General features: G+C 46.2%; 1 protein-coding gene across 4 annotated transcripts in view; it reads right to left on the bottom strand.

The window, feature by feature from the left end:
* Window positions 1-14275, bottom strand: part of RAB11FIP4 (RAB11 family interacting protein 4) — a 120250-nt gene that overhangs the window by 47659 nt on the left and 58316 nt on the right. The window contains exon 1 of one of the 4 annotated variants that reach the window (XM_030961839.1): window positions 4178-4518. The exons of the other annotated variants lie outside the window; for them this stretch is intronic. The gene's annotated coding sequence lies outside the window, so the exon portion shown is untranslated. Of the gene's footprint in view, window positions 1-4177; window positions 4519-14275 lie in introns of those variants that run through there. 4 annotated transcript variants of the gene reach the window in all.

The raw sequence follows: 14275 nt of genomic DNA, 5'->3' as shown, positions 1-14275 counted from the left end.
CAGATCCTAACTGCCCCAAAAGCTGCCCTCCAGTTCTTACTTCCTTTACTTTACGTGTAGTTTTCTTGTCCAACTCCCATCTTTCATCACTCTCCACTCTTTTGCTAAGCCACATTTAGCAAGCAATCCCAAAAAATGTCACAGGAAAAAAGCTAGCCAAGGTGGTCCCTCCACAGCCACATGTGATCCTCACTTGGAAAAGTGTTACAAAACATCCTGAGTGAAATACTTAATCAGGCTAAAAACTTGGACCTCCCCATCTCACCTGGATGCACTGGTACCTTGCTTGGAGAAGGAGCTGGAAGCACCTCCTGCCCCTCTTTTCACCCAGCTGACAACAGGATGAAAATTTCTGGACAGTCCCTTATGCCACACGGGAGCAGGCAAAGCCAGTCTTGTTATTGCTAGCATGCAAACTTTGTTGTCACTGCTTGCTATAAAAAAGCTTTAGTTGGGCATGAATGAAAGGCAATGACTAAAACATTGTATGAAATTGATTTAATAAGGTTCAATGATTGAAACAGGAAAGATTTTCCTTGACAAATTGTTACAGGCCAGATTCAGCCTTCTGTGACCAGCTCTGCTGTCAGCCTAATTGAAATTTGTGCAGTAAAGGGGCAACAGCCTTTGCTCTCAATTAACTCAGAAGAAAAGTAGAAATCTTTTCAATCCTTCTGAATTATCAGCCCTTCTTTCATCTGTTTGGGTTGTTTTTGGTTTTTTTTCTGTATATTAATACAGCTATTAAGAATATTTGGGGATACCATAATTCACAACCATAATTTAGGACCATAAAAAAGCTAGGATTAGAGAGCAGGAGAAAAAGGGTATTTTGTTTTGAGGAAGGAGGTAGCAATCTGCTACAAATACCACTTATAAGGGCTGCATCTAGTCCCAGCTCATTCTGCCACAGACTTCTGGCTGCAGATTGATTTGGATGCATCGAGTGTTTCCTGGATTTTGGTTACAGATATAAAAAATCCAATTCTGCCACTCTTGATTATACTGACCAGCACATCCTTTGGAATTACTCCTTAAGGCTTAACTGAACTTTGTTTGTGGAGAAAAATAACACCTCATGGTAAATGAGTCCTTGAATCTGGATACAACAAAATTTGGGGCCAACCCCACCTTGGATTAGGTGTGTTTCACACGAGCTAAAGGCCACACTCCCAGGTATGTCTCGAGATGCTGCTGACCCCTGCTTGCCCTGAAAGCAGCAGCGCGGGTGTTGTTACCCTGATGGGGATCCTGACATCCTGAGCAAGCAGGAGGCATTATCTGGGCTCCAGGGAGGAGCAGCCACTGAAGCTGCAGGCGACTTTCTGTGAGAATCTCCTTCTCAGGAAAATATCCTTATTAATAAAACAGTAGGGAATGCGGAAAAGCAGACTGATCTCAGAGTAAAATGTTTCTTTGGGAGTTCCCTGAGGAGTCAGTAGCAGCTTGTTATGGAACTAACAAGGCTTTTACTGCTGCAGACATGTGAATGGGAAATATTTCAGTGTTAGGAGCAGCTAATAGAGGCACAAAGCAGGAAAGCTGGGCAAGCAGAACCAGTGCCTTGAATAACAAAACTCACAGCTACTGGAAAACCCCTGAAAGGTTCTGAGTATGAAACAATCCATGACCTAATTAGGTGGCACTGTTGCTGAAAAATAGAGGAAGGAACAGAAAGAAAGCAGGGGGAAGATTAAAGTGGGAGAGACAGAGAGTCCTTAATACTCAGGAGATGAGTCCAAGCTGAAGCTGACCAAGCCTGATGCTTTATTTAACACACACAAACACTCCATGAGGGAGGAGGGAGGCACAGATGAAAGGAGACTTGCTCCTCGCTCATGGAGCACATTTTATACACTGAGATGAATGAGGGAAACAGACAGGAAACACCACAATGTGTTAGGATCTGGAATTAACTAATATCCATGCTGGTTTCTGCTATGAAAATACCACATTTTTCTCCAAGGGGAAAAATGGGTTAGGAATCCCTAAGGAGCCTTGTAGGGAACAAGTATTACAGTGAACTGGGCCACAAAACATGATGTGATCTATTCTGCATCTTTCCCACAATAATTCCCCATCAGCCATGGCAGAAGCACAGTTCAGAGGCAAACTGGCACCTCTGAGCCAGACAGAGCACATTTCATGGGCACAGGTTACTTGGGTGACACAAAGGAGTTCTCTGCAGGAACAGGCTCAGCCAAAGCTACACTAAACCCTTGAGGCCATCACACGAGGCTGCAGGGGAGTAATCAGAAATATCCATATGGATACTGCCGTGGAGTGCACGGCCTTTTCCAAGGCAAGAGGAAATCCCAAACCATCTAATCAACAGCAGACTACACCCAAGAAGCTCACCACACACCACCGCAACCACCAAGGGAGCACAGGACACACCTCTCACTCAGCAGGGCTGTCAGATTCTTTCTGAAAAAATGTCAGGCCAGACTCTTAATTAGGGTGCACGGTCCCAGTGCTGACTTCAGTGAGCTCTGCTGATTTAAATGGCAAGGTTCTGGTATCTCCCACGTGCTACTGGAAGTGGAGAAGAGCGGGGCCAGCCAAATCCTTGTCACCTCTCAGCCCAAGAGGTCCCTGGCTCTGTCACAGCTGGCTTCCCACAGACACTGCTGTGAGCAGTTCTGGGCCAAGGAGAGCTGATGAGGTGCGGCAGCCTCATCTGGCTGCCAGTCAAGTATGACAGTCTGCACTTGAACTACACACTCATTCCAACAGGGAACCAAAGCTACAGGGATTTGGCCTGAGCATCAGATGTGTGAAGTCTTTGAACTAAGTTCCTTTAAACTCAGTCCCCCCCACAGAAAGCATTTGTACAACTGCCTGATCAAAAAGCATCGATAAATCGAGTCGTGACTCCCCTTCCTCTCACTGCAGTGTTCACTATTCCCAAAGGATCAGGCCCAAGTCCTTCACTCACTGCACTCTGCAACTAATCTGCTGCATCCCCACACCAGGAGCTGCTACAAAGTGCTGCTGTTTGGGCTGGGTGGCACAGAGGGTCCCTGTGCCTGGCTGAAGGACAAGCAGACACACTCAGCTCCTGGCAGCACCCTGAGTTAGCACCCAGCACTGATGGGAGCTGTGCTCCTCAGGATCCAGCTTTAGGCAGCTGAGCTGTGAGAGAACTGCACATGAGGAGCTGTGCCACTGCCCTGGCCTTTCCCCACAGCAACACAGGGAGCTGGGCCGGCCCAGCCCTGTGCTGTGAGTGCCACAGCTCTACCCTACGTGTACCTCATAGGAACGTGCAATTTCACAGGATGTGTCACTGTCTGTGCACAGCTGTGCCCCAAAATGCTTCAACCAGGAGTGCAGACATGCCTGCAGCCACTGCTGTTTGCATCACAGGCACAGGGAGAGGTTGCCATGAGCACCAGCAGCAGTCATGCCCACCCACGCCAGTGCAGCCCACGCAGGGACATCACATGCCAGGGAGAAAGGCTCTGTGTGGGCTCACTCAGTGCTCAGGGAGATCAGCTCCTTCCCTGAGGCCACACTGAGCCTGTGACAGAGGCTAGAGATGGATGCAGACACCCCTATCCTAAACCAGCCATACAACCACAGTCATATCCTCTCCTCTGATTTGGGATCAATCTCCACAATCACTTCTTTCTCCACTAAAAGCAAACACAAACATTTCAGAAAGCAGAAAAGCTTGGTGAGAATGAAAACCTCACAATACATTCCAGTTCTGCCTAAGAAAATAGACACCTTAGAAACCAGGGAACAGCTCAGCTCAGTTTTTCTCTTCAAGCCTCTTCATCACAGTCCCTGCCTCCAGTGCCCAAGGATGGGAATGGCTCCTGTTGCATCAGCCGTGCAGGGGGAGATGAGCAGAGCCCGGGGCTGGCCCTGCTCTGCTGTAGGTACCACTGCACACACAATGCCACGGGCTCACCCTGAAAACAACAGGCTGACAAAGGAGGAAGGGTCAGGCTCTGCTTTCCCAGTCTCTAAGGTTTTCTAAGACTCGGCTCCTTCAGTCCCACAGCACTCAGTGAACGGCTGGTTAAAGCAGCCTCACTCCAACTGAAAGCAGGCTGCTGTATATTTTAACTGTGTGTTTTAGCCTGACTTTTATCCCTGAACTACAGCACGCTTAACAAAGATGACTTCAGAGGGAAAAAACCATTCCTTAAATTAAAATTGTACTTACTGAGAGTGACTGTGAAAGTCTCTACGGGAACTGCAGTGTCTCTGAAGCCCGTCTCAGCAGCAGCAAAGTTTTCTCTCCTGCCTTGCACAAGCGGGATGTGAAGGCAGAGCTGGGACACGCTCTGTGCTGTGCCGCTGCTCTCCTGTGTATCGTTGCCAAGGCTCCCGGGGCAGACTCCAAAGCTCCCAGATTGGCCCTGGCCAAGGCATTCCTAATCAAATGCTCCTTTCAGCACGGCCACGGGCATCGCACAGGGCTGGGAACGGCAGCGTTCGCTTTGATTCAGGTAAAGATAAACTTCCATTAAGTGCTCTCATCAGTTTGAAATATTGCTTATTAGCGAAACATTTTCTATCTGGAATTGTAACCGATGTTAAAAACTATGTTAATTTTTCTTTAAATAAATAAACTTTCTGCCTCACCCCCCTGCTTTGAGCTGCTCCGAGATCTCAGAAACAATGGCAGGACTGAAGTCTGCCCCCAGGTTTGATGCTAAAATCTGCAATTGAATCAGCTATTTCTGCACAACTGTAAAAATCTGCTATGCCAAAATGTCATGATCTGCAGGTAAATGATTCTTGATGGAAACACGGAATTCATAAAATCAACTGCTGCAGCAACACACAATTAAACTTTTGCATTATGGCAACAGGTCCTGGACACTCAGCTCTCATGGTACCAATCTTTTTCTCAAAGATATCACAGTCCAAAACACGAGATGTGTGAAGTTTCAGACAGCAAGAAATACTCAGATAAGAGGAAGACAGAAGTCTCAAGTGCAGCAGAAACCAAACTTGTCTATCTGAAAAAAATATGATCTCTCTGCTACCTCTCAAATCAGTATTACAGATGGTCTGTAATACCCAGAGTATTACAGGAGTATTTTGGGCTCTCATCCTTTTGAATTTGTTGTCCCTTCATAATGTGTTAATTGTGTTAATGGCTATTCTGTATCTTAGTGGTGGCTAAGATGGAAAGGGTTCACAGACTCATGGAAACCAGAAGAGGTGAACAGACATTTAAAAATCTCATTTCCAGCGTTACAGCTGATCCTAAATGCACTCCATCTTCCTTGTTCAACATTAATATGTGTTTCTAGAGGTGAGTAAACTACAATAAGAATGTTTACATTATGGAAGTCAGATCAAAGCGTTTTAAAATTATCAGTATGACTGATCTGACATGTTTTTTTCCTTTTTCCCTATTGCTCACAAACAGGTCTGAAAATTACTTCTTCAGTTAGGGTAGGCAACATTTTTTCAGTATCTTTCAAATTTTAATGGTATAGAAAAGACACTTCCTGCCCTTTTCTATAATTTAATCATGAACTACACCAACATCTATAATTCAGATTTCTGCAACAATGGAAATTTTTGAACGGCGAATTTTGCTGATAGGGGTTGCTCAAATTGGAAAGGATCAAACATTCCCAATATTTAAATTTTCAGGGAGGATATACTTCAATCCTCTTCTTTTCTCCTACAGTTACCATTATGGGTGTGTAAATAACTTTAAATGAACTCCTTGTACAAGACCACGTGTAGTATGGTTGGAGTAAACTGGTTAAATGTCCCCTCCCAGAAGGGCCTGAGTCCTTGACTTCAAATAATAGGGTTGTAAAGGAGAGTGGGAAGAAAAGGAGACAATGAGGTCAAGAAAGTACCACGGGAAGGTAACTCTGGTTTTGCATCTGAGTTTTTACACTTCACTGTACTCCCAGACACGTTCTGGAAGAAGAATAAACTGCTTTTCTGCCAGCTCCTGGCACTGCATTTACACTGAGCCCTGGAGTGCTCTGCCTCCAACCAGCTTCATCACTCAGCGCAAAAGAGATAAAGCGTGAATAGCTCTGCCAAAAGGATGATCATCTGTTAATGGAGCTACTTCTGGACACCCCAGGGAGCGAGGCACCTGAGACAGCTCATGCTCTTTGCACACAGATGCTGAAGGCACATCACTCTCAAGCAGGCAAGGCTCTGTTTCTAGGTCAAACCACTGCACTGGCGGGGCCGATGTCTGTAACATTTAAGAATACAGAGCCAAGGGTTCAGGGCAGAGGGTGAAGGCAGTTTTCCAGCAGTTAGGATACCCTGGGATATGAACTGACAGGGGAGGGCTCCACACATCACAGCAAAGACTGGCAAATATTACACTTAAATAAACCAAGCATGTTTAAAATGTATCTCTCCCACTCACAATTTCCATGAATTTTTCAGAAGGTCTAAGAAGGTCTAATTCTGAAAAGGTAAATTAACTCCCTATCTGTTCACACTTAAAGCTTTTTAAAAAGCAGGCCTGAAGTCTGGAATAAATTCAGCAGGCAGCAATGTCTTGACCTTACATAGGAATATTTGCTTAATAAAACTTATGGATTTATCAGGCTGTTTCCTTCTGTTTCCTTTCTGGTGGGTAATGGAAGGTACACCCACCACTTCACTTTGACGTGTGTAACCCAGAAAAGCCTCAGCTCGCTGTAAAAACGCCAAGTGATACGTTTCTTTGTTAGAAGATGCCTCGGGGCTCTTGTCGCATTCTTCTAAACACGTCAGGAAAAACGAAATGCATTGTTAACAGCCAGTAGAAAAGCACCACACATTAGTCATTCTTCTCCTGAATGGAAAAGAACAATTTCTCATGAAATATCGTTCCCATTATATTCCTAGATTGCTTCGCTGGGTAGCTGCCCTGTCTTTCACAAGCCTCAGGCTGAAAAGAGGGATTCTGAAAGAGAAATTTTGATACTCCTGAAAAGAATTAAAGGAAAACGTGAAAGTTCTCACTAGAAGAATTTTGTAAAGACTAGTGCCAATCAGTTTCTTGAAGTGCTCTTAAGGATTAAACAAATAAAAATCAAGTCAAAATGAAAAACTGAAGCTTCTACTCTTGAAAGACATCAAAATGAGAAACTCTGAAATTCGCAAATAATTTCCTTTTTCCCGAGCCAAAATGTTGTCAAAATCAGCATTTTATGGATATTTCAACTCTGAGAGGAAACAGCTTTACCACTGAATTTGGCACATCCAGCATCTCAGCCAGAAATGCCAATGCAAAAAGAGAACTTGCAAGACACGCAGAGAAGAAACACACCCAGCTGGCGGAGCAGAGGTGCGGGTGTGTTAAAAATGGGTTAGAAACTGTTGTAAAATAGTTGATAGATCATTAAGCATGTACTGTTGGTTTGGTTATTATATTGTAAAAGGTACTCAAGGTACCATATTACACCTCAGTAAAGTGCACCAAGAGAAACGAGCCAGCCTGGACAGAACTGTAATGGGCCAATCAAGAGCCTTAAACCTTCATGCAAATGAAGGATCCTAAAAGAAACCAATCCAGAGGGGACAAAAAAGAGGATAAAAAGGGGCTTCTGACCCACTGAATTTGTGCTGCTCCATCTGGGACATCTCTACATCACTGCTGAAAAGAAGCCCCAGCGCCGGCACTGCAGCATCCTCAACGGGAACGCTCCTGCTCGGCCCGGGCCCCCTTGCTTTAGGCCTTTCATTTTCTTATAATAAATGTTGAAATCACTTTAGTACCGGGAGCCTGCTCTCGTTTTTAACAGGTGCAGTGTCTGTGTGTCCAGGGCTCCTCCACTGCCCTGTGCCAGCTCAGTGCACGCTCCTGGCACAGCAGTGTGGCTGTGGCAGCGCTGTCTTGTCCCAGGGGCTCTGCTGGGGATCCCTCTGCAAGCAGCTGCTCCCACCTGGCCAGGGCTGCTGGCCCCAGTGCTGCAGGCCCCAGTGCTGCTGGCCCCAATGCTGCTGGCCCTAATGCTGCTGGCCATAATGCTGCTGGCCCCAATGCTGCTGGCCCCAGTGCTGCTGGCCATAATGCTGCTGGCCCCAATGCTGCTGCCCCAATGCTGCTGGCCCCAGTGCTGCTGGCCATAATGCTGCTGGCCCCAATGCTGCTGGCCCCAGTGCTGCTGGCCATAATGCTGCTGGCCTCAATGCTGGAGGCCCCAATGCTGGAGGCTCCAATGCTGCTGGCCCCAAAGCTGGAGGCCCCAATGCTGCAGGCCCCAATGCTGCAGGCCCCAACGCTGTTTTTGTGGCCCAGCATTGTCCTGCAGAAGGGCTTCAGCCGCTCCCCAATGCCTGTCAGAGCACACCAGGGCTGCTCTATGGCTGAGCTCTCGCCTGGTGCCACAGCAGAACCGTGGCTATTTGTGGCTATTTATCCGCTGCCTTATTTCCAGTTCGCACTGGGCACACAAAGACACGGATAAATGGCAATTAAATCAGCCACAATGGGTTGTGTTAACTACTGGTAACTAAGAAGCCACCTTGATCCCTCTCTGCATCTAAGATATTCACCACACGACACCGAGGCCCCAGCGCACAAAGACTTTTCAATTTCGGATTAAAGGCGTTGCATTGGAAATAGCTCTGGTAAAGCCCAGCAGATTACAACTGGCAAAGAGGGACAAATGAATGGCTGAGGGAAATCAGTGGGGATAAGAATTTGCACTGGAAGAAGGGGTGCAACCAAACCCACTATTTTTAAAAAAAGTTTTACCACCTTCCCACGGTTCTGGCACCTGCAAACTGCCTGGAGGAGAGAGAAATTCTGTGGACTGGCTGTTCTAACAAAGCCTGATTCCACTTGCTCGAGTTCCGGTTCTTTAGGATCAAAATCTGGGAAAAAAAAAAAACCAGCCCTTGGGAGCCTTAACCAAAAGCTGCGCCAGTAAGAATGAGACCGAGTCCCAGCACAACTGGAGAAGGCAGACCCAGGACAGGGTGTGAGCTGTCTCCAAGACACATGTTGGAAGTTGCAGTTTCTCATAGGAAGACTTTATTTGTTTCCAGCTTCCATGATTGCTTTTGAAAGCATGGCTTCCTCCTTTCAGGATTTTCCTGCAGAAAATTTTGTGAGTTGCTCTCCAGATGATTCACATTTAGTCCTAGAGACTATTTTTAGCTGCTTTTATTTCAGCACACGTTCTTGGAGAGCCCTGCTATTTATGTGGTCGACATTTCCCTCTTCTTGGCTCCTCTGGGGAGAAGCTCCACGAGGCAGTTTTTGGGAGCACAGCCTGCACATCATTCCTCCTTTTGTGTGTTCCACACAGCAGAGCTGGAGCACTCCTGAGGTTGGCAGCAGCAGTTTTTATCACCATGAAGACACATAATGGAAAGTAAATAAGCCAAGGAAAATCAAACACACTCCAGCTCCTCAGAAGGTTTGCAAGGCCATTCTCAGGCTGGTTTGGGCAAAGGTCTGATGATCTGGACATTGAAGGCGTAATCATGCAGCAAATACAGAGACAGTTGTGTACAACTGAGCAATAAAAACCATGAGAAAATTGCTGCAATATGTCTGGGGTAAGCCTGAGACCAGGACATGAAGTCACCTCTTTGTTAGGGTCACAGAGCTTTGAAAAAATGGGAGATATTAAATTATCAGTGGGTCCACAGCCAACATCAAGGTAGGTGTACATATGGTGTTCGAGCTGGACACTGATGTCTTAGGGATTAGTTTTATAGTGTTGACACAGATATTATGGGATATAGCTAGCAACAACCCAAATCACATGCACCTAAATAATGTTTCCAGCCCAAGAGGCAGCTCTGCAATTGGAAAACTGCCTTGTATCAGCTTTCACTGATTTCTTTCACATATGGGAATAGTGCTGAAGTATGAAACCATTTTTGCACTGGTAAAGTCCCACGGATGAAGGTCTGTCTTGCTTTAATGAAACCCATAAAAAGGCTCTTTTTTATGACACACAGAAGATTAATACTGCAAAGTTTCTGCTGCTCTTCCAAGTGTGGTTAAAATTTTTGAATGAGTCTAAAGTTTTGCCTGGATATAATTTGGATTCATGCATGCACACACATCACAAACATTGGGTCAGGACACATCACAAACACTGGGAAACCCAACTAAACCAGAAGGGAATGAGCTGGAGGCAAAGACAAAAAGCAATTTCAAGTTATGCATGTTAAGCAATTGTAATTTTTATCTTTGCTGTCTTCCCTGGTTTACAAGTAAATCTCTACCATGGTGACATTCAGCACACTCTAATATACAACCCCATCTTTTAAGAGCATCCTGTATATTGATTCCCAAAGTATGGCTCAAGCTCATTATCTTATAATCTGCTAGGTTAGGAAGAGCTCCTGGGGAGCCAACATATGGATGCACTGTGAGCACATTATCAGCAGCTCAGCCCATTGCACTGAGCAGTGGAGCTGGGCACACTCTTTCCTTGTGGCCAATATGGTAACAATTAGGGCTGCTCAGTGGTTCAGTAGACTAAAAGATTTGACAGACCAAATTTATCCCAGGAGTAATTCAAAGAAGATGGAGGAGTTACACCAGGAGTCGTGGCCCACTGTGCTCCTCCTTGAAACCCCTGCTTGAAAATATGAGTTATTTGCACAGTGAAGTCTGGGCTACTAAACAGTAATTAGACAGCTACATGGGAAAGAATTACCTGATTGTGAGATGATTAATTAGTATGCTGTCAGATATGATTATCCTGGATCTAGGGAATGCAGTGCATTTGTTCCTTGCTCCTTACAAGATGATGACGGCAACATGAAGCACTTCTGCCCTAAATCCCTGAATGAACAGCACAAGAGCGCAGGCAGCAGCACTCAGTACCCAGGGCTTTAATGAAGGTAGCAACAATCAGGACAGACTGACACAGCTCTGTCCTGTCACGGGAGGGCAAAAGCAGACAAGGAAACAGCTTCACAAAGACACCTGCACCATACCTCAAATGCACTCAGTGCACCACTCCTGACATCAAGTGCAGCCTTCCAGCAGGAGAGAAGCAATTTCTGACCACCTCTGCTTGGCAGTGTGGGCACCATGTTTCAAAACCATCAGCTCCAAATTTTAGCATTGCAATTTTTTTTTCAGCCTTGTAAATTTTAAAAATGCCTGTAGGGACTGGAGGATAAACAGCACACTCACCTGTGGCTCCTGAGACACCAGGGAAAGGCAGGAAGGCTGATGTGATAGGGAGAAGCAAGATTACCAAAACTGGCTGCTTCTAGCAAAACACAGCCTGACCTAATCAACTGAACATGCCTTTTGTACAAGGGTGCAGCAAACTTATAATGCCACCCTTGTGCAGTTTTGTAAAGTAGATTTGACACCTACCAATCTCCCTGGACCAGCAGCTGCATAAACCAGTGCAGGTAAGCAGACAGGCTTGTGCCTTCAGCACCATCCTGGGCTTTAATCCTTTCCCTGGCTGAGGCAAAGGAGCCCTGCTTTGCTCTGCCTCTCATTTGGGCAGGCTCTGCAGACAGAGCAGCAAGGAAAAGCACTCTGGAAAATTATTAGCCTTTGAAATTCAGTATCAAATTCCACCTACATGCACAGAAGTACTGCTGTTATAGATGCTCAGATAGAAAAGCAGACAGGGCACCAGCTGAGACCCAGGTACCTGTTCTCACTCGATGATGGACATACTCTGTGACCTCAGTGGTATGCAGGCACCTGGCTTATCTGGAAACCAATCTGACTCTGGCACCAACCGGGGCCTTATCCCTGAACAGCTCAATTTACCTTCAGACTTGGATGAATAACAATTTTCTAGCTCCCAGAGAAGCTGCAACAGGAATTTATTAGAGCCTGTGAAGCACTTTGATAGTATAATAATGGAATAAGTATTGTAAATAGTTTTTATGCTAATTCCTTCATTTACATAACTCTGGCCTCAGCCTCCAGGAATTTAACTGATATATGGGATGTGAATAAATCTCTCTGAAGTTACAAGCCTCTGTCCCAAGCTTGCAGATCATTTCCACATCTCTCCACCCGTGTAGGGCCACCCCACAGTTGTCTCTGCAGGATAAGAGAAAGCAGCTGCTGTGAGATGATGATGAGTGATAGCCTCAGTGCACTGGGAATCGTGCTGCTTCCCTCAGCTTTGGCACCAGCCTTCAGTGGAAACAAGAAGGATGGCAATCCCTTTAAAATCCCCAATGACTAAGGCCATGCCCACCCAGCTCTCTGGGATGGAGGTGTGTGGGCAGCTTTTCCTGGCTGGTCCATTGCTCCAGCTGGGGTCTCCCCACTCCTGTAAGTAAATGTCATTAGCACTTCTCACATTCCAACTCTCCTGCTGGGGCAGCTCCTGGCAAATTCTTAATTCCAGATAAAGCAAAGCACCAAGGTGCTTCAGAACCAGCCCCTTCAGAAGCATCAGGAATGAAGTCCCTGTGCACACTGGTGACACAAGGCCTCCCAGCCACCACCTCCCTGGGAGCCCTCAGCATCACCACCAGGGTGCTGAGCACACTGTGCTGAACTTGGCCTCTGTGTCACCCCTCAGCTAGACAGCTCCCAATTAACAACCTTGTGTGGGCCCAGCCAGCTCTAGACAATATTTTCAAATGTGACCACTGTGAAAGGAAAAAAAAAATAGGTCAAGGGGATTATGCAGGGTGACTAATGATTGCTGCATGCTGGGCTGAGATGTGAAGTCTGGCTGTGTTTTCAAAGGTGCATAATAATATGTCCTTGTCTGACCCGTGGTGCTGTTGACACTTTTTCTGAGTTGATGCCTCCACAAATCCCCATTAGACTGGAAGCTTGAACACCCACCATGAATGATGGCAGTGGAAGGACTGCCAACGTGGAAGGACTATCAAACTTTGCAGAACTCCCATTTAAGTTTCACTTAATTTCTTAAAAGCCAGGCAGCAGAGGCAATTATTTAACTGTCAAGCCCTTTTGGAGTTGTTTGCTGGGGGATGTGGCTGCTGTTCCCAGACTTGGGGCAGCACATGTTAATTCCATGACAGTTCTCTGGAGCTGGACAAGGGATAACAGGGGGCCACTCTGCTCAGTACAGCTGGCAACTACAGTCATGTGAATGTGCCCTGCCAGCCAGCTTGCCATCCAGACAGTCAGAACTTACAGCTTTATCCTTATTTTACTGATAGGGAGGACAGCATGGTATATGGAGGGCATGGTTCAGCCGGCCCTTCCCAAAAATCACAGGAGGTTTGTAGCAATAGGAAAATGAATTCAGCTGTTTTCTCTCCTGGTCCTGTGTTTAGCATTAGAGTCCCTCCAAATACACCTTTCATTAACAGTGAAGGTAGAATTAATTTTTCTTGGCTGACAAATGTTCATTAGCCAAGTATCTGCATCAACTTCTCTGCCCTGGTCACAGAAATACTCCCCTTTCTAGCTACAGAAATTGGAAGAAAAAGCAATTCCACTATAGCTCAGCCAAACCTACAGTTCCCCACAGGAACTCTGGGGCAACAAGTGCTGCAGCAGCCTGAGAGAATGACAGAACAGCCTTTTGTTTCTGTTATGGTCCCTTCACAGGCACTTAGACTATAAATATCAGCAGAGCGAAGTTTCCCCGACAAACACAGACATCCCAGGAAAAACACAACCCCTGTTCAGCCTCACTGTGAACAGGAACTGGGAGACATTTGGTGTCAGGCAGCGAGGCCTTCACATGGCTGCTGGCAGCCTGGCAAGAGCAGGGTGTGATGATGCCAGACTGGGTGTGCTGGGCTGAGCCTGGAGCAGGGAACAGCAGGTGCAGATCTGCTGTAGGAGGCAAGACACCTTCAGTTCATACAACATTTATTTCAGGATGCCTCAGGGAAAACTCCCAGCTTCAGCAGAAATGTACAGCTGCCCAACAAAGCTCACGAGTGTGGGCAAGGCTGTGACAATATTAACACTATCCACACCTTTCAGACTGATTTGCACCTTTTGGGTGATATTTGCATTTTTACAAGGCACGAGGAAGGGCAGCACCTAGGTACATCCCCTAGCTGCCTTTAGATTAGATCAGTTTTAACTCCCAAGTGATTCTACACTGACCAAAGGACAGAAATTCTTTGCTATAGCAACAGCAGAGCTCTGTGCCTGAACAGGTATGGCCCAGGCAAGGCCTTTCAATGGGGTCCCACTGGGCATTGCTAAGTCCAGGCTTGAGCTCCTCACTCCTGAGGTACAGCACAGAATGCAGCAGAGGATCCACTTCTGCCCCATTGTTAGGTCTCTGCAATCACAGGCTGAGAAGAATAATTTTTTACAAATTCCCTGATTTAAATCAACCCCAAAGTGACTTTTTAAAGAAAAGTCTGCTGGAGCTAACAGTCTGAT

Source organism: Camarhynchus parvulus, chromosome 18 (genome assembly GCF_901933205.1).
Source record: "Camarhynchus parvulus chromosome 18, STF_HiC, whole genome shotgun sequence".
Classification (NCBI taxonomy): Eukaryota; Metazoa; Chordata; class Aves; order Passeriformes; family Thraupidae; genus Camarhynchus; species Camarhynchus parvulus.
Note: the sequence above shows the minus strand (reverse complement) of the source record. Positions and strands in the feature narration are given on the sequence as shown.